This window comes from Plectrocnemia conspersa, unplaced genomic scaffold (genome assembly GCF_051122295.1).
Source record: "Plectrocnemia conspersa isolate PC_06_02 unplaced genomic scaffold, ASM5112229v1 ptg000001l, whole genome shotgun sequence".
In the NCBI taxonomy this organism is placed as follows: Eukaryota; Metazoa; Arthropoda; class Insecta; order Trichoptera; family Polycentropodidae; genus Plectrocnemia; species Plectrocnemia conspersa.
Window position 1 is genome coordinate 26659602 of NW_028277165.1, and position 23944 is coordinate 26683545.

At 30.9% G+C, this 23944-nt stretch overlaps 2 protein-coding genes across 4 annotated transcripts in view; one reads left to right on the top strand and one right to left on the bottom strand.

Annotated features, from left to right (window-relative positions):
- The window catches only part of Atg16 (Autophagy-related 16), a 266491-nt gene that overhangs the window by 157394 nt on the left and 85153 nt on the right, over positions 1–23944 (bottom strand). The window lies entirely within an intron of this gene.
- The window catches only part of neo (ZP and PAN domain-containing protein neyo), a 116653-nt gene that overhangs the window by 32059 nt on the left and 60650 nt on the right, over positions 1–23944 (top strand). The window contains exon 3 of the mRNA XM_088188664.1: positions 10128–10158. The gene's annotated coding sequence lies outside the window, so the exon portion shown is untranslated. The remainder of the gene's footprint in view (positions 1–10127; positions 10159–23944) is intronic.

The following is a 23944-nucleotide window of genomic DNA, read 5'->3' on the forward strand; positions in this document are numbered from 1 at the left end:
TTTGACAATCAAACCAGTTTTGGGTTCCAGAAAATCACGATTGCGTCCTCATCTGATGTCCGTTAGAGCAAGCATGTTCGCTCTAACCGACTCGTCTATGATTGTTACCATTCAGCTCCATTGCACATTGATCTGATTAATGTCAGCTACGAACTATGTTGTTTATTTTAATAAATACCATAAAAAAATAAATGTTAATTTGTCGTTAAAAATTACCTTGAATATGAGATCTTTTTACCCATGAAATACTAAGAAATTTTGATAACTAATCAACGGGACAACTTTTCCAAAGGGGTCCAGAAAAAATCGAAATCGTCGCCGGACGTTTCGGTTGAACAGAGCGAAATAGAGAAAAAAACGAAAAATTACCGACGGTTATTACGACGTACTTACGGTTATTCCACGTAACGTTTTAACGGCCACGCATAACGTTATTAATAACGTAACGAAATAGGAAATTATATAATACGGCGCCGAGTTCATTTCGATGTGTGTGCCAAAATTGCACGTTTATATCGGTCTGGTAAATTTTGCGATAGAATATTGTTTTTTTTTAGGAGAAGCAATCAAAATAGAGATAAGGATCGCCATTATATACAGCATATAAAAGAAACAATCAAATCATCAAATTTAAACGTTGGATAACTTTTGATGTCATAATATATTTTTTATAACATGGAAAACGTTGTTGGAAAACGGTTGCATTTAAAAGTAGATTCGACAAGCCACATTTAAGTAAGTCACTAGCTTCATTAGAAAAAGCAAAAGTTAATATATTTTCACTATTAGGTAATATATTTTCACACAAAAAAATGTGTTTATAAATCAATATATGACTAGCTAAGTATGATACATTATTAAGATAGCAAATAATTGTAGAGTTTAATAAGATTTTATGATAAATCATTAACAATTTTCCTGTAATCAAAATAAGTTCCATATATGAACCTTACATCACTGAATAACTGTTTTTGTACATACTGTAAAGATTACAATTATGGTGTTAGACAATTTACTATTCGATGTATGCATTAAAGTGTCAAGCATTAAATATATTTATTGACTTTTTAAATCTGATACTATTCGAGATTTTCCTCTTTTGATCAAAGAGATCAACGGCCGCAAGCGTGAAAATTCGCAGAATCGAAATAATTCGACTTTAATGGCAGAGAGCTTTTCCCCCGCGGGTTTCGCAATAGCGATGATGACGATACGATACACTCGACAATAAACTACTTTTGAACACTACGTGAGTCGATTTAAACTCGTCCTTGTACGTTTTACCGGTGCGAGAAAAAAGTGACCGGCTCGGCTGCTAATGCGTCACGTAATCGCAATAAACAATGGCTGGTAATCGCAATCGGAATCGATTCGCGAGAGGCTACCTATCCCCTGTGCGTTTAATTAAAAGTTGGATCACGATATATAATATAATGATACGACAGAACGAGGTCCTTTTGACCCCACGGGGCTAATGCGAGAGGTCTCTTGGGTTTAATTCGGGTCGCGACCCTAACTGCGCGGCCGACAATAGCTTAGCCGCCGCTGCTGGCCCGGTTAAAATTTAACCGGACGCTAGTCGTTTTAACCGGAAAAAGCACAGAATTCTAGAAGACTACCTTCCACTTTATAATAATATTACTGGATCAAAGTGCAGGTAGTATGCGTTAACGGTAGAACACGTTTGTCTAGCGGACTGACGATTATTTTTCAATATGTTAACCATCCGCGGTTGCATTCAACGTTCCATAAATCTTAATGATTTTTTTATGCACATTGGATCACCTTAAGATCAATTTTTTCAATATCGAATCTACAGATAAAAACACTATCCCACTATATTTATCGTTGCAATTATATTAAAATGATGTAAAGCAAATATTTAATCTCATTAATGAAATAGTTCAAGTTAATTTTAAACACTCACAGATAAATCAAATGATTTATTTATATATTTTTACTACTTCACCTAACCACGACCGATTCATTTATACCATAATACAAATTACAATATTCTATAATTGATCCAAACGTCCGTATCCAAGTGGAGCACAGCCCGATCGATTAGTCAAGGTTCACCGTAAATCAGGGTGGCTGACAATACAGTATCCTATAGACACACATTCCTATGTATTTATAAACTAAACCGTGCAATGGGCGATTTTGTTTATCCCACGCCATATCAGATAAGTAGTATCCGACTTTTACCCAATGTCAAGTCATAACTGTACCGCCTCCAAAATTTACGGCACTGAGGCTTAAGCACGCGATCCGGTCAAGTTGCTAGTGGTCATGGCACGAAGCGTAGTGTTATTATTGTCAAAAAGTTATAACTTCATGTCATTACCGGCGATGTCGAACGTGAGAATGTCTGAGAGATGAAAAAATTGTGTATTTTCGTAATGTTTTCGAATTACGCGCATCATTAGGCCGGCGCGGAATTTCGACCTTGTATTTTTCACAATTGTATATTTTTTTAACAAGATCTACAGGCTACTTTTATTCAAACCACTTCCGAGATTCAATATTGTCTATGGTCAGTACTTTCCAATTATAATTTTTAATGAGCTGAATTAACAATCCTAATTATCATTAAACAAAATTTTATCTATACTACATACATACATAAAAGAAAGTAAGCTTTCAACGACCCAAGAATTCTCAAGTCAATATGACAATTTAGTAAGTTGTATTTGTATTGAAATAACCTCAATGTGTATATTAACTTTTTCTGCATAAAATCATATGTTACTGTTCAACGATGTAAACAGTTAGCTACAAAAATGAGCGATCAGAGGTCAAGTAGTGTTAAGCGTGTCACATTTTTTATATACAAACACCATTATAACCATATTATTCACCGGTTTTTAATATCATCTAGCAGTTTTTCTCAGGTGTGTCAAAATAAAAACTTAACGGACGTACACTATTAACATTTCAAACGCAATTCCTATCGCAAGTTTTGACAGCGTGTTAGCAGAAATAATCACATCGCGTGTTTTAGGATTATACATATAATAACCAATAAAAAATATTTTTATTTATGATACATTAAATATTATAATTAATACAGAAACAGTCTACGAGAGAAATATTATGGTTTTACAACAACCAAATCGGATTGAAAAATAATGTATCTGTGGTATAGACAATAATTTCTCTAGCGTCTTTAAAAATAAGGGTGGTTTAAATTAATTTATTGAATAAAGTATTGCTTTTAAATTAATGTGCTTGAGTTGAGAACACAAAAGCTTAAGCCCATCACTATTCACTTTCACTGTTTTTATAATCATATACATATAACTATCACTATCAACTGTTTAACATAGTCATCCCGCTTTGATTTAATTTTGTCATAACATTTGACTCACGTATGTGTACTATTATACTAATTGAAATAGTGCTATGAATGTATAGTATGATGTGCTTGTGTTGTTGAATTGCTAGTATTATGGAATACTGTCACATTGAATAAAATAAAAAAAATGTTGAAAGACACACCGTTTTAATGCGATTAGTTGATTCGACGCGCGTTGCGTTTGCGACGTGAAATATTTATATAAAAGAAAAAGAAGATTATAAAAAATATAAAAAAGTAACAAGTAACGATTTCAATCGTTATGTAACTGAAAAACGGTCTCACATTCCTATCGATTGTCGATAAGCATCGAATCGTTTGGCGATTTGTCGCGCGTCGCTCGCGTGCGCTGTACCGTTAGTTGCAGTTTCGTCACCATTCTCCACATTGGTGAGATGGAAGAACACGAAGAAGAAAAAAATTGGTGTTGGCCGGCAGCAAACAATGAATCGAATTTTTCTCGGCCGCTGACGGAAATTCCTATGAACCGCTTTTGTGGTGAGGTTTTTCTGCCGTTTTAGATGTCGGAGACAACGGCTAGTTCAAAGGATGAACACCGGCCTAATAAGGAGGTGGTTGTAGTCCTTCGCCAAAGGACTGAACGAGCTGAATGATGTATAGAAAATATGTGTGGAAGAAGGCCCATGTGCTAGAAAGCCGACCACCCGACTCATGGTTTATGGATTGAGGGTGGATATATTTTTTAAGTTTTTTCTCGTGAAGATGTTACCATCTTAAATTATATATAGTTCAATGGTCAGTGGTAGCAATCGAGACAATAGTAATAATGGCAATACATTTTAATACAAAAATACAGCATTGCACAACCAGAAAAGAAATTGTTTTTAAAAAATGAGTATGTGGAATACAATTTTCTGTATATTGTGTTTCATAACAAGAAAATAATAAAAATATTTGTATAATATTATTTTTTGTAAGACTGAATTATTTATTATTTTTCAAAGACTTGATCAAAAAACTCTTAAAAAAAACAATTATGTTTAATAAACTAAAATGATAACTTTGAAACTAACTTTTCATAATTTTCCCAAATTCTGCATTATGTTTTTTTCTGTAAGTTGTGATATATTTAATTTGTTTCATATATATTACAATTTCTAAATTTTCAATATTTTCTACCGTCCGAATAACGCATAGTAGTTATGAAGAATCTAAAAATACAGTTTGAATAATATATAAAGGTTTACATACACTTACTGTTGATTTTTAATTAAGTTAATAAAAGTTTAAATCAGTACGAAATTTCATTTTAATTATTTCTGCTTTGGAAAATACAACTCAATACGCTAAATAAATACTATACTAAATTATTTTAGAAAGACATTAATCGTATTGATTGAATAGAGGTAGAAAATTGAATAAAAGCAATTGAGAAAGTCCAAAGCTGTACAATATTAACCCATAAGTATGAGTATTTTTTAAAATTTCGGCAATAACATGCATTGGCTGTTATAAGATAAAAAAAATTGCATAACAAAAAAATCACAATTAGGTTGTAGATCAGGACTCGTTTGATGATTTTAATTTTGATGAATTCTGCAAATATGGGTGGAACAGATCAAAAAAATATTCACTGAACCGAATAGTCATCTTAATAGTCACATTTTAATTATTTTGACTGTAGACTGTAGATCTAGTAGACAATGCCTGCTGTAGACAATGCAGCGATACATCGTAAAAAATACTAGAGTTGGATGGTTTATATTGTTTTTAGAAATTTGAATTAGAAATAAGTTTCGATATATTTTATTAAAAATATAAACGAATAGTCGGACAAATATTCTAAAAATAATTTAAAAAAAAATTAGCTAATGTTTTCGGTTTTTAAATATTTTAAAATAAGTCTCTAATAGCTATATACAAAGGCACAAAAAATAACTACAATCTGTAAAAATGCAAAGTCAGAATTATTTTAAAGATTTGTAAAAACTTATTACGATTGTGTATAAAGGGTTTAGTGTTATTTCTAAAATGGATGCTCTGATATAATGGCTTGTATGGACATTGAAAAAAAATAGGAACAATATTTGACTAGACAAAAAAAAACGGTTGAGTTAACTCAACTGCTTTTTTACATATATCTTTATTGGAAGTTGTGTTAGCTTTACTGTTATATCAAAACAAGCTTAATTTTTTGTATTAAAAACAGCTTTTTAACTCGAATAATAATATGAAAAAATTTCCAAACCAATGACAAATTTAAATCCATTCCTTTCCAAAATCACTCATTTTAAGAAATTAAAGGGCAGTTAAAATAAGTCTTTTATTAAGCTAATTTGTTATAAATAAGGAGTAATCCGTATCATCTACAAATAGACATTTAAGTAATAAAAATAAAATATTGTCGGTTAAGTTAACTTAACTGTTTTCTTACATATCTTTATTGGCGGTTATGTTAGCTTTACAATCTTAGTAGAACAACAGTCACCATTATTTTTCGTATAAAAACAGCTTTCTAACTCGAATAATAATATGTAAAAATCTCCAACCCAATTACAAATTTAAATCAATTCTTTTCCACAACCACTCTTTGAAAAAAATTAAAGGGCAGTTAAAAGAAGCCTATTATTAAGCTAATATATAATTCTCAGAGTTCCTATCGAAATATTTAGGTAATGAAATATTGCTTAACATCGTATTTTTTTATACGTTCTTACATACATACTCAATAGCATCTTTGTAAAATCAATTATTATTAAAGCAAGGAAAATCTGATATGTATATATAATATTTCGATAAGAAATTTAGAGGACTTTCTTGTCATATTTCTGTTTAATAATTTATAGTTAAACTAAAAAGTATTAATTAAAATGCCATTTTGTTTGTTTATTACAGCCGGTAACACTAAAGTTAAATTAAGGAAAATTAAAAAAAAAATATACAGCGAAATAAAAATGTTTGACCCATTATGGAGATGTTTAATTGAGATTTTTAACAAACAGTCCAACACTTTTTCTATTAGTGTATGCATATAAATACATAGAATATAATATATTTTATTGCATCTTAACTCCAATCGTAAATGTTTAACCATTGACTTTGCATATTTTACAACCACGTTTAACAGTTTTAACGCAATAAACTAGTATCTAGAACGCCAATAAAAAAATCCTATTCAATCGTGGCATCGTAAACAAACTATGCACGATTCTACTGCATCTATGTAAACAAACCTCAAAAAAAAAAAAACAATTTAACAATAACCAAATTCTAAGCCAACGATATCGTTAACCGATTCGAGTCGTGACTTACACAATAACTGCGATTATGTGCGATCCAAATAAGCTTGTATGTTTGTGTACATATTTTTTACAGAAATCGTCAGGCTTTTCACGCCGTTTATACGCTACGTTTGTAATAACATCCATAATGTGTACCGTAGCGTCGTTATTCGCGCGCGAACAACACGACATGTCTCTCGTTTTATTGTTATCGCTTAACGAACGGGTGTTGTGTGTATGTGTGTATGTATTGACGTTAGCGCCGTTAACGTTGCGTTTTCGATACCGTTCGAGCGTTTTTCCGGTTTTCGTTAACCGTTTAATGTAACTATCGAGATAGGGATTAATCGCGAGCGTAATGCGACGCCTTTAATGAACGGTTAAAATTTATACCAAAACGTCGTTTAACAATTGTAGTATAAAAAATCAACATAAGCAACATATGTATTATATCTAAACATGATATAGACAACATATTTACTATATAAAAAAATAATACATTATACGCATACTTTAACATGTGTTAAGAGTAACATCATTCCTCTTCTTTTTATATATGTAAAATAAAATATTTAATATTGAACAAACAAGGTGTGGCATGGGTGTCTTTTTTGACATGTAAAGTAAATTCAATTATCAATAAAAAAAACCGCAACAATTTATATTAAAAGATATAGTCTATACTGACTTTCCAAAAGTCATATACTATTTTTTCAGAAGTGAAATAATTTTGGTTTTTCGAATAATCTGGTTCGCTTTTATTTCAAGTTAGTCGCATCTGTCAGTATGTGAGCTATGAAAATCATCTCTACAATGAGTATTTTGCTTATTATGGAGTAGCACAGGAATCTGGGTCATTTACTGTTTTAGCTCTTTATCAACGACACACATGCGGCAATTAAGAACTCGGAATGTTTATTATATGCTGATGAGCTTAAAGTGTTTTACATGATTTTCATAAAGTCTGATTTACAAATACATATATAAAATTAATGTCAATGGACAATCGCTACAGTGCCACGTTATCATTTTTTTCAGATTCTCTTACAGTTTAGGCGGAGATGTTTAAAGCAAAAATGCTTTCGTCAAAGTGACGTTCTATGCATAGTTTACAATAAGGCGTCAAAGATGCGGAGCGCGTATCACTTTATTAATTTATTACTAATTCGCATTTTGTATGATATGCTAATTAGTGACATACCAAAATATAGCTTTATTGTCTGAAAACCATCAGCGCCAGTTGATAGTGTGGGAGAGCGAAGGAGCACTCTTGAGATTAAAACCCAAACCCTCATCTCTCAGGCTGGCTGTCTGAGGTAGGGCGCGAGGCACAACTGATGCATAGCAGAGTAGCAAGGCTGCGATTGATGCAAAGATCAGAGGGGTGGCGTTGTGATAAGGATGATACGCAATGCATGCAATGCAAAAGAGAGCACGTCTCCCCGAGCGCTCGGGAGAAATACTAATGCAACTTCAATAAAATATTTAGTCTGGGAAAAGCTGGGTGCCCGCTCATAAGGGTTGGACTCGTAACGGCAGTGGCGAACGCAACGGATAACATATAGCTATACTTCTATCTGAAAATCAACTGAAGCATAATACTTCTTGTTTTAAGACAGAATTCAAAGAGTGATTTTTTGCTTAGAGCGTTTTGGTGTAGCGCTTACTCAATGAAGCACTTTTTAAAGTTGCTAAGTGTCGCGATTGTGTCCCGTATTCTTGCCCATCGCATTAAACATTAAGTAATACATTTTAAAAATATTAAAAAAAACAACTCTATCTGTTATGTGGCTATTTTGTGGTAATCCTTGATTTAAATTGATAAAAATGTAATAAATAACTCTAGTATAGAAATAGTAGATAATATAAAATATTTAGGAGTAATTGTTGATACAAAATTAAATTTTAAAGAACATTGTAATTACATATTGAAAAAAATTAGTAGAAAAATAGGTTTATTATCTAGATTAAGAAATATATTAAGTATAAATACAAAAAAAAATTTACAATAGTATAATATTGCCCCATTTTAATTATTGTGCAACACTATTAAATATGTTAAATAAATTAGATAAACAAATGTTGCAAAAATTACAAAATAGGGCAATGAGAGTAATCTTAAATAAAAATAGATTAACTAATTGTAAAAGTATGATTGATAGATTATAATGGTTGAATGTTCAAGAAATATTGAGTATGAATGTTTTAGTATGTATATATAAGTTAGAAAATAATATGTTACCAGAATATTTTAATAAGTATTTAATAAGAAATAAAGATGTACATAAATATAATACTAGAAATAGAGAAAATTTAAAGATAATTAAGTATAAGAAAACGAGTACGGCTAGGGGAGTTATGTACGGAGGTTTTGATTTATATAATAGTCTTCCAAGAGAAATCCGAAACAGCAAAAATATAACGGGTTTCATAAATGGAATAAAAAAACACCTTCATACATATAGAAATAAATTATAATATCAAGTCTTTATTATTGTATATTTTTATTTTTTATTTCTGTTATGTATTTTTTATATATTTTTTATATATGTTTACTAAATTTGTTAGATGTAAAGATTAGCTATTAAGCTAAATAAATTAATAAAATCAATAAATCAATAAATAGACCATTTTTTCCGTTCATTTAATTGAATTTGAAAAATAGACTACAACTGATGTAGAACATTTAGTATATAAATATTAGTGCTCAATTAATTTTTACATACGCTATTTAAAAGAAAACAGTGTATTTAATACATCACTGCAATATTTATTTATTCAGGAAAATATTTACGTTTTACTATAAAAATATACAATAATAAAAACTAAAATAAATCGTTATTTAATAATTGTAGATTGTTTAAGGGTTTTTTCTTTAGATGCAAATATCATGCATTTTATATAATAAATATTAAATTAAATTAATATTTTAATAGACTACTAAGTAATATGAGTGTTAGAAGCATAACAATGTTGTTGCTCTGTGAGAGTGAAAATTCATATATAATAGATCCATTTAAGTTCCATAAAGGATATGGATGATTATATTCAGTATTCAAAGATAATGATTACGTAATGTACGCATTTTTATTAATGGTTAAGTGCTTTATAATACGGTCTGAAATTCTACATTAAACATTTTACAGCCGTTTGATTGAATTTATTTGCTAATAATTAAATTGTGAGCTCAACGCCACGGGCAAATTTCATGCTTTATTATACACGCATGTTGATTATACGCAGGCACTCGCATTTACACACATAAGAGCCATTATAAACTCTAGCACGTACAATGGCAGGATTTATTTCATTCCCTCGGTTAAAAATAAACAACAAACCCTTTCTGCTGCTCGCCTGCACACGAGCCATAATTGAAAATCAATTATAGTATTATTATGAAATATTTTCACGGCGATCCACTCGCAATTACTCGCAGCGAAATTGCACACCTCTGCCGTTTAATTAACATACAATATATCAAACGTTGCGAATCATTATTAATGATACTTTTTTTCGTTTCGTTTCAGAATACAGAAAGGCTGAGAAATCGACCGAGCGGTAAGTAACGCACTTCCACCCCGACGAAAATGTATACGAGTTTAACAGTAAAAAAATAACAGTAAAAACGGGCGTCAAGCAACAGGTGAAAATAAATCAGATGTACTGTGCCTTAAAAGGTTCAACTTAATTTATATCATACGCATACCACAATGGCATAACGGAATGTAAAGGCATTCTTTTTATTGCACACTAAATCTCATGATTTATGGTGATATATGATATTCCCAAAATAATTTTAAATTACCGGATAATGCATCAAAGTTATAATTTAGTGTATTCAGATTTAATAAAACATAATTCATTGCCGAAATTCTGGTCATGTCTGACTATAAAAAATGTGTAAAACTAGCTTTTGCTTTCATTTTAGTATAGCTATTATTTTAATATTTATTTTAAAGCATTTTCATTAATGAGTTCTGGTATCAAATTATAAAAACATAAAAGCTCATATTAAATTCATATCACATATATTTCATAATGACATAACGGATCAATCTGTCCATCTCCAAATTATTCACGAAATTCCGTGATTTATGATCCAAGCCGTGAGATACGTCTAAATAAATACATTCGCGTGATTTTCCAGATGCATCATCCATCTTTCGGTCGATATTTATTGACAGCAACCAGTCCATATTTTTTTGGTTCGGCACACTTGAATTAACCGGTTTTACAGTTGTGTCGTTTTAATGCCGAATTCGGTAAATTGCGACGACAATTTAAGGACCACACCGATGGGACGACATTAAGGCATGTCAGAATTTATTTTTAAACACACACGTACATACAGATCGAGTCCGTAAATCAAGCTGAGAAATCGATTCGAATCGTTTTTTTATATATTGATATTATATGATAATTTAAAATCGATTCAAGAGCGACTCGATAACGAACGGAAGTTGAATACTAAGCATCTCAGATTTAATTAATACTAAAAACATGGCACTGGTAAATACTATTTGAAGTACTCGCGAAACAGCGTTATATAAATATAACGTTAAAAAAACACTCATGATTTGTAAAGTTCAACGAAACCGTTTGACTAAAAAAAAAACGCTTACAAGACAATAAAATAAATTAAAGACCATCAAATCCGATAAACGCACGAATGTTACGTGTTTGGAAAATTTTGACCTCAACCGGAACACAATTAAGTCGGATTCGTTTTAAGAGCCTTTAAACGCCCTACAATTACATTAAATTGCCGAGGAAAAAATAAATGTTTTATATATATTACAACAACGTCACGAGGATCGCTTTAGATGCCATTAAAAAATAATTTGCGATAAAATAGTGTTGCAAAAAAGGATAATGTAAGCGTTCGCGTGCGAAGTGTGAACGATTTGAATAAAATAAAAAATAATTTACAACAGGAAATCAAATTCGCATTTTACATCGATGAGTTAATTAAAAATATGGTTCGGATGATGTAAGAATCAAGATGTATCTTAAATTTGCATATAGCTGAGATTCATTATGATAAATCAACTGGAAAGATATTTTTTGCGACTTGGGGTCAATTTTACTCTTGAGCTATTTGATTTATTTTTTTGGAACTGGTTAAGAGAACTCTCGGAGCAAAAGGACCACTCGACAATATTTCGCTAATGACTCACGGACATAACGGTGTCTTTAAGTGTTAAAATGATTAATGCGAAAGAAAATTGCGCATTATTAAAAATATGTGAAAAACGACTCTTGTTTTAAAGGGTTTAAAAATCAATTGCCGGTGATATATGTTTTTGAGAAAAATAGCAATTAAGCTAATCGATTGAAACTAAACTCTAGTTTCAATTATATATTTTTTATTTAAATGCAATTTGTTAATTTGGACAATAAGCAATTATTTCCTAAGTACTTTAGTTAGTGGTCATGATTTTGCTTATGATAATGAAATCTATTTGTTAGTTTTAACATATTTAAACGGTTAAGTTTACTTTGGTTACAACATCGTTTTCAAGCAGATTATTTAGAAAGTTATTTTGAGGAGGTAACATCTAAAATCTAAGCTCTATAAAAACATGTCGTTTTTTTGGTAGAGTTAAATATGATTATTTTGTTTTCCAATGATAAGTCTGAATTTAGTATTGTGAGCTACTAGTAAAAGTTTCAGATATGTTCTAAATATAATTTTTTTAGGCCAGAAATCATAAATCAAGTCAATGATTTATTATTAATAATTGAATTTTACAGATGTATTTCAGCGTTTCATACTATACAATTTTATTAGATTTTATTATAAAACAAATAAGTTTTACTATCGATCTATTTAACTTTCGCACATCAATTCCATGGCATATAAATCTACCTACGATCTGCATTTATAAAAATTAAGCTTATTTATTGAGCGCGTCTCGCCTCTGACTCTTCCACGTAAATTTATAAAGCTCATTGTGGAGCTTTAAGATAAGCTCAACTTACACACACAGCGAGTATATATTACTTCCCTAGCTTGAATTCAAATTCAGTCTAGTGTGTCAACCTCGCAGTCGATATATCTACGTTGGATAGACATAACTAATGGCCGCAGATACTTTACATGGACATTATTTTATTTTTAATTCATCCGCAATTTATTAAAAGGATCATGTATTTTTTAAGAGCAATGACCCAAGAAGATGATTATGATGACAGCATTGAATACATCGCCTAGCATATTTTCTATTGTTATACCGTTGGGTCAACTTGCATAAGATAAATTCAGCTGGACATTGTTTGGGTGTCATATTTTTTTGTTTAAGACGAACCAGTTTGAGATTATTATATTCTGATCTTTATACCGTTATGTCATCGGATGTCAACGACATTATGGCGAATGTTAATTTATTCGTATAGCTTTCATGTCAAGATGCTCTTCAGTATCAAAAGACTGTAAAGAATGTTTGCAAGGCGATTGCTTCATTAATACAAATGGAACAGAGTATAAATTCACCTTCAGACTTTTATAGGTTTGTGAATAAAATGTTACTGTTCAATGCAATTTTTTATATTCGTAGTTAAAAGAGTTTATCAGATAAAACCAACGGGTTTTATCGATTAATTTGAATAAGCAATTAGAAATAACAATTTTATTAAATAGTTTTACGACTTTAATTAATATTAATAGCAATTTAGAACAAATATCATTTAAAAGAAGCAGTTAGTTGCAAATAACGAATAAAATTTAATTGGAAGTGGCTTAAAAGTAATATTTTTACTACTTATATGTTAATTAATTACTCAAAAAAAGCGTTTTTTTCCCCTTCTAAATAATAATATAACTCTACTTCAATATACACATCTACAAATACGATTAATTGGGCTAATATATTATTTTTTTGTCACATACACATCAATGAAATCATTATAGAATTATTAATTTTTAATTGTGTTTACGTTACACAATATACAACATAAATGAGAATATACCAGTGACTGAAAGATCGCGAATCCCACAGGGAAGGTGATTTGAATGATTCATATCAGAATATTGCGCAATTCAGCACGCAATACATCACATAAAACTTTCTCACGATTGTATTATATTTTTTCCCTATTATGTTAACTATTACGTATTTATTTTCCATTGTTAACATCACTGTATGCACAATTCCGATCAAGAGCCGTCATATTAACTGACGAAGTAGTCAGATACAAAAAAAAAGAAGCGCTTTGATAACTATCTTCAAAGTTATAATCGATTGTCGGAACCGCGGTTATGACAGGAAAGGGCCGTTAAGATTCGGATTAACGAGTATTAAGTAACATTTTTCGATGGAACCTTGATATGGAACGATTTTATTTGAATCTCTGAAAATAACCCGAGCAACGCCTAACTAGCAATTATCCTTAAATATTAAAAGAAGCATCGAATAGCATCTGCTAGATGTAGACAAAAAAAAAGGATTTTTTGCGTGCGCAATAATTATAACCGAGAGTTCAGTTTCTAGACCACGAGATTGTTGAACTTTGACTGTGATAATGTAATATGTAAAATTGGTCAAAAATCACACATTTTTTTTTATAGCACCGTGAGAAAACGATTGAGACTTACTATGGGAACGCGGAAATTGCTCCAATGCATTGAAAGTGCGCAATATAAAACGAAATTGATATTTTCTTACTCTGTACTACAACAAGAGCGAAAAGAACGGTTATAGGAATCATCGATCTCATGACGATTTGCGTCGTTCGCATCGTTCGTAGGGTCGTAAAATTAATGCGTTTTGGTTTCTATCGGGAAAGCAGTACCGTTGGTAAAAAAATGTTCAACACAAAGAAATCCTACGTGTTTACGCAAAAGCTTTCGAATAATTAGTAGTGACATTGCTATGTCTCGATGGACAATTAGTTTAGTATATTTTATCGAACATAACATTTATTTATTTATTAAAATTATAACCATCGTGACCTGACAGGCAAACCAAATGCGTCACGATAGTCAAAAGTACAAATACATCATAATACATACAAATATAAACAAGACAAAATAACAGACACAAATCACCTCAACAGGTGTGCATTGTCCCATACGAACTGAACCAAAACTCCATATGTGCAAGAGAAAATGTCAATATTTCTATGGACAGAATTGAGCAGATGAATAGCCTTGGCCAGAGAAGAGTTGGCAAGTGCTTCAGTTCTAGACTTTACAGGCAAGAATAGTGGACGCGACCGAGAACTATAACCACCTTCAGGAGCCCACATTTGAAGCTGCTCGAGCACTGAAGGATTGTCTACGATGCCCTTGAGCAATTTCCAGAAGTGTTTAATTACATAAACACTTCTGCGAGTCAACAAAGAAACTTATCACAGGGCTCCCAAAATAAAAGCACTGGGAAACAAGAACGGATAATACCCGTATTCCTTCAAGTATAAATATCGAAGAAATTTACGTTATACTTTTTCCAGCTTCAATTCATTACATTGATTCATTACGCCTGGTATCCAAATGATGGAGCTAGTTTCTAGTATGCTGCGGACTAGAGTATCATAAAGAGTGCGCAATACTAAAGTATTCCTGAAGTAACGCGCATTTCTCAAGATAAAACCGAGCATTTTTAAGGATTTGCTATGAGTCTCTGCAATGTGCTGGCTAAATTTCCAACGTTCTTCGAAAGTCACTCCTAAATCCTTAGTTGAAGAAAACCTTTCCAGAAAATATCCGCCTAGATGGTATGAATATTTTGCCGGCGTTAACGACCTTGAAAATGAAATTGTGTGACATTTCTTTACACTGAAAGGCAATTGGTTATAGCAAGCCCATTTCCATATAGAGTTGAGATCCTCCTGTGGGTCGAGGGAATCAGAAATCGAATGCATTTTCTTGTAAATTTTCAAGTCATCTGCATATAATACAAAATCTGAATGCTCTATTGCTGTTTCTATGTCATTAATGAACAATAAAAACAACAATGGACCCAAATTGGATCCTTGAGGTACTCCAGTAGGGGTCGTATATCGTTCTGAAAAAGAGTTATTATACTTGACGAATTGATATCTATTGGTCAAGTAATTTGAGAATAGATTTATGAGATCTTCAGAAAGCCCGAAATTAGATAACTTTTTTAAGATAGTTAGACAAAACCATTAGATTAGTGACAGTTGATCGAGATTTACGGAAACCCTGTTGTTGGTCGAGAAGCATACACCTGCAATGATTAAAAATGTATTTATGCAAAACAATTTCAAATAATTTTGCAGGTGATGAGATCAAAGCTATTGGGCTGTAATTGTCAATCTGAGATTTGGGACCCTTTTTATGAATCGGAGTGACTTTTGAACATTTCCACAATTCTGGAAAACAAGAGGATCTCAAAATTAAATTAAATATAAATTTTAGAGGCTGTAAAATACCAGACTTGCATCCTTTCAGAATGTAGTCTGGAATAAAATCTGGTCCCGAGGTAAAAATGGACTTTAGTCTGCTAAATCCATATTCCATATCAACCAAACTAAAGGTTTTGATTGATAACAAAGATGACCATGAACGATGAGTCTCATCGTAATTAGAATTAAACTCTAAATGAGACCCATCATTATGGTATACGGTTTGAAAATACCTAGCAAATCCATCTGCAATCTCTTCAGAACCTTCAAAATTGATGTTGTTCCAACTCATCGATGACAGTAAGGATTGTATAGCAAATTTAAATCCAAATAAATTGAATAAGATACAATTGGGCAAGGTAATAATAAAAATATGATCATTAAGATTATGTCAGGAATATCTAGCTAACATATAATGTTGTAAATAATTACTCAAATACACATAGAAGAGATATTGTAATATAATTTAGGGGATGTATTTTTTAATACTACATTAAAAATAATATTTATTTTCAAGACAGATTTATTTAATATTTTATAGAATCTGAACCAATTTAGATTTTAAAATCAGATTTGTCTTAATATATTTCAATGAGTACCATTAATGATATTACATATTAAAATGCAATTTTATGCAGTTTTTAAATTATCCCATCGGTGAAATTACAACTTCAAAGGAACGTAAGATGATTTATATTAATATCTCACGAGTACCACATGTCGAAAATCAAACCTACGAGACAACCTGATATTATTTCACGCAATTACCACTTTAATCTCATCATCAAAACGCAACAAGTCGTGATTGTGCGATCAAACGAGACTATCATCAAATAAAAAATCCCACGATTATCTAAATAACATAATCAAATAAAGATGCATCTCTAACGAATGCAATCCGCAAGAGATGACTGGCGTTTAGTTATAATTTTATACGTTTTTCGGAAGCCATTGTTTGCCAAGATAAATTGCTCCGATAAACTTTTACGAAATTGAGTTAGTTTCTCATGAGTTATTCGAAGGAATGACGCAAAGAAAGAGGCAAATCTGACGAAGCGCCTTAGATTATAATTGCTCAAGTTAAGTGCTGGGATAGACGATGATGTTGTTACTTATGTGATACAATCGCGTTGTTTGATATAGCCAACGTGCGTGAAGAATGCAAAATATTCAGACTATTATCTCAGGTCGTAGATTAAAAACGTTAGCATCGTAATCAGATATATTCATATCGAAATACGTTGGATGAAAATAATATTGAGATATTATCTGGAGTACCTCAAGGAAGACTTCTAGAGCCATGACTCTTACTATATATTTATTAGCAGAGCTTTTAACACCAGTGGCTATGAATTTTTTTAAGACTTTTTTTTATAACCATTTGATATGTTAAAAATGTACGATTTGTTAAAGTATCATTAAGGCATTTATACTTCAAAGTAGAATTAAAATTTTTGCACTTTATAGAAATTTTAGTTGCTAACCTAATTATGTATTATATTCAATTATCTTTAATATATATACATACATACATAATAACAATGCTATGTCAATATTAAAATCAAACTAAAATGTTTAAAATAAAGTAGCAGAAGCAGAAAAAATATTGTTTTGTAAAGTGATTAAAAAATTTAAGTCTGGTATTAAGTAAGGAATATTTTTTATAAATTGCATAGTTTGTACAATTATTCCTCAATTCCTTTAATTAAGCGTGAAGCGTACATACTGTATATTTAGGACAAAAAAAATGTATACATATTATTTAATTATATTCATTTAAAAAAAAAATTTAACTCTACGCCTTAGTAAATCAATACATTTGCAATCTTGTAATAAACGACTAATCAATAATTAAAATCTAAATGCTTTATCATCGATAAGTACATATTTTTAAAGAATGAACGTTTATTTTAACCGGTACAAGCTTTAACGATCAAATTTTAATTTTCGCATACAGGATTAATAAAACCGTTCGCATGTAATTTTATCGTCGTATAAAAGCGTAATATATGAGATAAATAAATTACGTAATATTTAAATCGACCAGAAACGTTCCCACAGAGCAGTAACAATGGCAGAATCGACGTGACTAATTGCTAATTTCTATATTTCTCATCAGCTACTTCCACATCTCGGATCACACGACAAACAAACCAGACGGGGCAGGAAAAACGATCGACTCGCACAATAATCTTTCAGATACAAATCTGCAGTCGAGACGGGTTGATTGCCGATGTATTTAACAGACCATAATGGTATTTAAAGATGACCCGTACGATACCGAGATAACGGTTAAGGACGCAGCATCAGATTTTAATGCAGCTCAAATAAAGGCGCTAATGGAAGTGCAATTAAGATTTGCGATTGCGCTCGAACATTACTAGGCCATTGTTTATTAGAGATTGATTGATCTGAAAATATCGAACCAGAGCGGATATAAGTAAATTACAAGGATGCCGAGAGAGAATATAAATATGTATCATTTGCAATAAAATACGGATTCAATGGTCAAGCGGAAATATCAGTAATTGAGCAATAGATACGTTAATTAATCTATACGTATATTTTTATTAGACATGTACTAGATAGCTATAAATTTTATTAGTCCCACCATTTTAAATATCACTCTGCAATTTTATGTATTGCTAGCATATGAATTAAGCGATTTTTAATGACAATTAATAGGAGGAAGATAGTAATCTTAGATAGGCGGTACAGGATGTAAACAATATATTTCTATGAATTTAGATTCGCGTATATTATGTACTAATTCTTGTGAAATCTTTACAAAATAGATTTCTATAAACATAAAATATATATTTAGACTAATTCACGTAACTTTTTATATGCTGTGTTAATGACTCCACATGTTTTCTTGCTAATTTAAACAAGAGTTACCGCTTTTCGATCCACCTGTACACCTGAAGGTACATGCAGTAGGTACATATTTGTATACATTCATTCTGGGAAGCGTCCCCGGGCAAATCAGAAATGAATTGCACTTCGAGCCAGCGAGTAGTTGCACTCGATGCATTCAATTACAGTGATGGACATGTATATTGCTTAACCTAACCGTAAAAACAAATCGTAATAAATATACCACCCACCGGACGGACACAATTGTGAAACGATGATGTTCGACTTTTGTTGTTTTAATAATTGATTCGATCGGATGCTGTCGCTTACCAAGGTGTCGAATCACATCATCGGAATTGGCTTGAATTAAATCACTTTGGTGATCAATTTCATGGCAGAGTTACTCCATTCTATCCTTACGTGACACTCGATTGATATTTTTGCTGGGCAGAAGTAAGTCGACTGGATCGTCTCGGAAGAACGGGAATATGAGCAAGACCGTTTGACTCTAATGGAGTGCGCTTAACAACTTATTCCGTTTTAATAATATCGCCAACATTTCTGCGCGAGATTTTGCGGTGTCCGTTACGGACGAGCGAATGCCAGGATTCAATTAGGGTGGCTATTGGAAATCAATTGGAATTGAAAGAAGATCGTTTTTGCCATCGTGCGATGGAATCGCACGATCTCACAGGCATATCTATATAAATAAAAAAAATAAACTGCTAACAAGTTTGTTGAACCTTGGAAAAGATTAGATCAAGTGATCTAGGGTCTCTTTTTACCTTTTTTTGCATTTGTAAAAAATAACTTAAGTAAATATTAGAAAAAAATCAATTCAGCTTCGACAATCGTTTTTAATTATATAATATAATTTTTTGTGATACGTAGAATATTTAGTTTTAGATTTTAATTATATATTTTTATATTACAATAAATCGTACTATATGAGCCATTTCTTATATTATCTTAAAAGTATGAAATCAGGCCCTAAAAATATACCAGCAATATTATATACATAATATTTTATCTCATCATTATTAAAAGTTATTTTTTAAAATATTTTTTTTATATTAGAGGCTGTTAAAACCAGCGGAATTAATCGTATAAGTTATCAATAATCCGTACTACTATAGTAATTCATAATTTAATCTATATTAATTATTTAAATATTGCATAATCAATAACAAAATATATTTATTTATTTATTTTCAATAGTTTTCAAATATATATTATTTAAAACAATTCAAATACTAAATAGTAAACGATTAAATATTGGAATATTATCGTAAAGATAAAAAGAGATAAAAGGTACAGTTTTATTGATTAATACTATAAAAAGAAAAAAAGTTTCAGGATTATTTATATTGATGAATCATAAACATTAAATAAGTGCATATTTTAGATTAAAACTTCTGTAAAAAACACTGACCCTAAAAATAGTTTAAAAAAATCTTTGGACAGAATATAAAATATGGAATAATTCATATATTAATTAACAGCTGCACAATATTTACTCGAAAATATGAGTAATTTCTGGAATCTCAGCAACTACAAAGTTCTTTGATATTTTGTTTCTATTTCTGTGGATGTTATAAATAATATTACATATATTTGTTATAGTCGAGGTTTAATGCCTATAAGATAAATCTTTTAATTCAATATAAAGAATTATGTGCTGATTTAAATTCTGCAATAAGTTTTATTTTTCTAAGAAAGTTTTTTCTTAACAATGATTTATTAAAAAAAATAATATTTACAGTAATGCGCAAATATTAAACTATCGACTATAAAAACTTCAACTGCTTAAAATAAATTAAATTGTGATTATCTTAAAAAAAATTATCTGTTGTACTAGCACAACAATTAATTACACTTAAAATATGCAGTGTATACATATATTTTATTCCAATGATATGCTATTATGAATCGTACAGTTATATAATTAATTCAATACTAAAAATAGATAAATAAAAATCAAAAAGAATAAATTGTTTTCAAAGAACAGAACGTCCGGTACAAACACACTCAAGAGCTGCGGTCCCTCACGATAGTGAGAGACGGACAGCTAGTATTTATATTATTAATATATAAAAATTATCTTATTTTTGTAGCAAATATATTGTAATACATTTATTTAACTAAATTTAAGGACTATTTTTTGCATCCATAATCGGACTAATAAGTTTTAATATTTTTTTTATAATATTTCTATGAATTAATTACTTTACATTGAGCTTAAAGCCATCAGCATGGGATATTTAAAAAATATTTAAAATATGCTTTTTTTATTTCGCAATCTTCCGTAGCAACAAAACGCGTTAGTCCAATGCGTCACTACGGAGTAAAACAAGTAGTGAGACACTAGACTGAAAAACTATTATTACACTTTACACATATATAATATAATAAGATAATAATCATTAATTCCGATCAGTTGGACACGATATTCATTCAACTACTCTAGGGTCTACATATACTTTCAATCATAAGGTCTTTCTCGTTGGAGTCACCGACTTATATGGACCATTAGTCTATCGTGCTGGTAATGATACGTATCGTGATAACTAAAATTAGTTCTAGTTACCGACAAGGTTAAGTTATTAAGTAGTGAGAATATGGATAATCACATGTTGAAATATTATTTCATATTTCACAATTAAATATGCCTTTAATGACGTATACAAAAATAAAATATTTACTAAATTACTTTTCAATGCTTGAGAAATATTTTTATGATTTATAGAGTATTAAGCGCGTTTTAAAATATTCAAAGCTTAGATTTTATTGAGCGTATTGATGCAGAAGGAATGCAATCTAAAGCTCGCGAGCTTTAATAATAAGCAGGAGCGGTCGTGTTTTAAATGTGACTTAATCGATCCTGCCGTGTTGCCGGTAGTTTAACAAATGTTAGCCCGAGTAATGAGCTTCGGCCAGTATCACATGCAATATCAGTCAGCGTTTGTACCGCGAGAGGCATTCGCTTGCTCAACAACTTGCCACTTGCAGAAGACATGCGCATTCCCCTGCGCGATATTAGATTAGAGGCACCTAGCCGCTTAGGTCAGGACCCCAACAAATGAAGGACACACTGGCCGAGCACGAAATTCGATCGGTCTCGCCGATTGGCTCCAGTTTTTGATTCTGTGTACACAGTTTTTTTTCGGTTCCAGGCTGGTTCGAATCCATTAGCGCATTTCTAATCCTCTGTCTTACCGCCTTGTGTACATATGAAAGAAATCCCTTCGTTTTGCTCCGCTGCTCGTTTGGTGCTTCGCGGCTAATCTTGAATATTTTAACGCCGAGCAGAACAGGTACGAGTCGTCACGATTCGTTGAAATATAAATCTTTTTGCATCCATTCATTTATACTTCCTTTTTGCGATTGTGTTTCAAATGTATAAAATTTTCAGTCACTCGCCAACACTTTGATCTAATCTAAAGTTCAACAAACTTGTTAGCAGTTTAGTTATGATAACTTCTGTCAATTAAAATGTGACAGTGACGTTAAAATTAGCATAACAATCTAATTAAAAGCGCAGCAAACTTCGTAAAGCACATTTAAAATAGGTGTACAACATCGGAGAGATAAATAACAATAAAAATAAAAACCAGAACAATTTCATAAGCGTATAGTGCGCTCATCGATCGCTCTCGGGTAATTTAAATTGCAGCACGACGATGGGAAAGTAAGCGGACGGAATGTGTACGAATTATGTTGGTTAACGTCAAAGTTGACCACCTTTGATCGGGATCATTACTAAAACTATACATCTGTAATTGGAGATTGAATGTAGTCTCCCGGTGGATAAGGAGGTGTAATAACAGAATAGCAGGTTACGAACCAACAGCCGATCATCTTCGGACCGTGGCGCTTTATCGAGTTTACCAGCTATGTGGCATAGTGATAGTGAAATATGTTAATAGCCAGCTCAATAGCAATAATAATACGTAAAAATAACGCTATTCGCATTCTGATGGTCCATCCACTATGCGAATTAACCGCAAGCTTTTGACATACTTTATTAACGGTAGCCGCACGTTTAATCGGCGGGCTTATTTGCTAAAAATAAAGATAAGTTAGCTGCCGATAAGGTATGATTATAAGCTAATCTACTGATGTAATGTACGGTTGTTGAAATGATACGCCCGATTGGTAGCTAATGACACGCGAAGAATTATTGGTGGTCCACCACACAAATAGATGTATTAGTATCATTATACACGGAGTGTAATCGAATGAAACGCATACTTTAAAACTAAAAAATAGATACATAGCAATTTATTTTAATTTTAATACGAGCATTTAAAGGTTTGTAATTGGCTAAAAACGGAAGTTACTCTCAGAAACTAAATTAACATTCAGGACAAAGAAAAATGTATGCACACTAATAAACGCCAATTTAAAAAATGAAAAAAAATAATACATATCACTTTATTTTCATTTAAATATAGACAAGCTTTTCAGAGAATTAAAATAAAAGTAACTAGCAGTAACAAAAAAAAATATGGAGGACATTATAAAACTAAAAAAATGATACATAGCAATATATTTTTAGATATATGCATTTTAAGTTTTTAATGAAGAAAAAAAGTTATCTTCAATAATTAAGAAATGTAAAGGAAAAAAATTATGCACATCAATAAACGCATACTTCAAAACTAAAAAAAATATTTTAATTTAAATATAAGTATTTTATAATGAAGTAAGAACACAAGTAAATAATAAAATATATATGCATATAAATAAAAAATAAAATATTCAAGTAATTTGTCTTTACTGATTTTTCATTCAGAAGGTGAATTAATCACTTATATAATTTGCAAATATAAGTAGAAACTGTTGCGACATTAAAACGCACGAGCGTGTTTTTGAGCATCGAGAAAACTTGTTGATGCTTTGTATTTTAAAATTATAATTTAAGTTTATAAATATGAATACTAAAAATCATATACCTAATTGTATATTTATTAACGAAAATATCTTTGAATCCTTCCTATATGAATTATTTCATCTTACTAAGGTTTCATATTGTATTAAGCTAAGCATAGATGTATCACAAGAAATACGCTTAGTAAACTGACATTATTTATATTTTTTGGAAATATAAAATTATGTG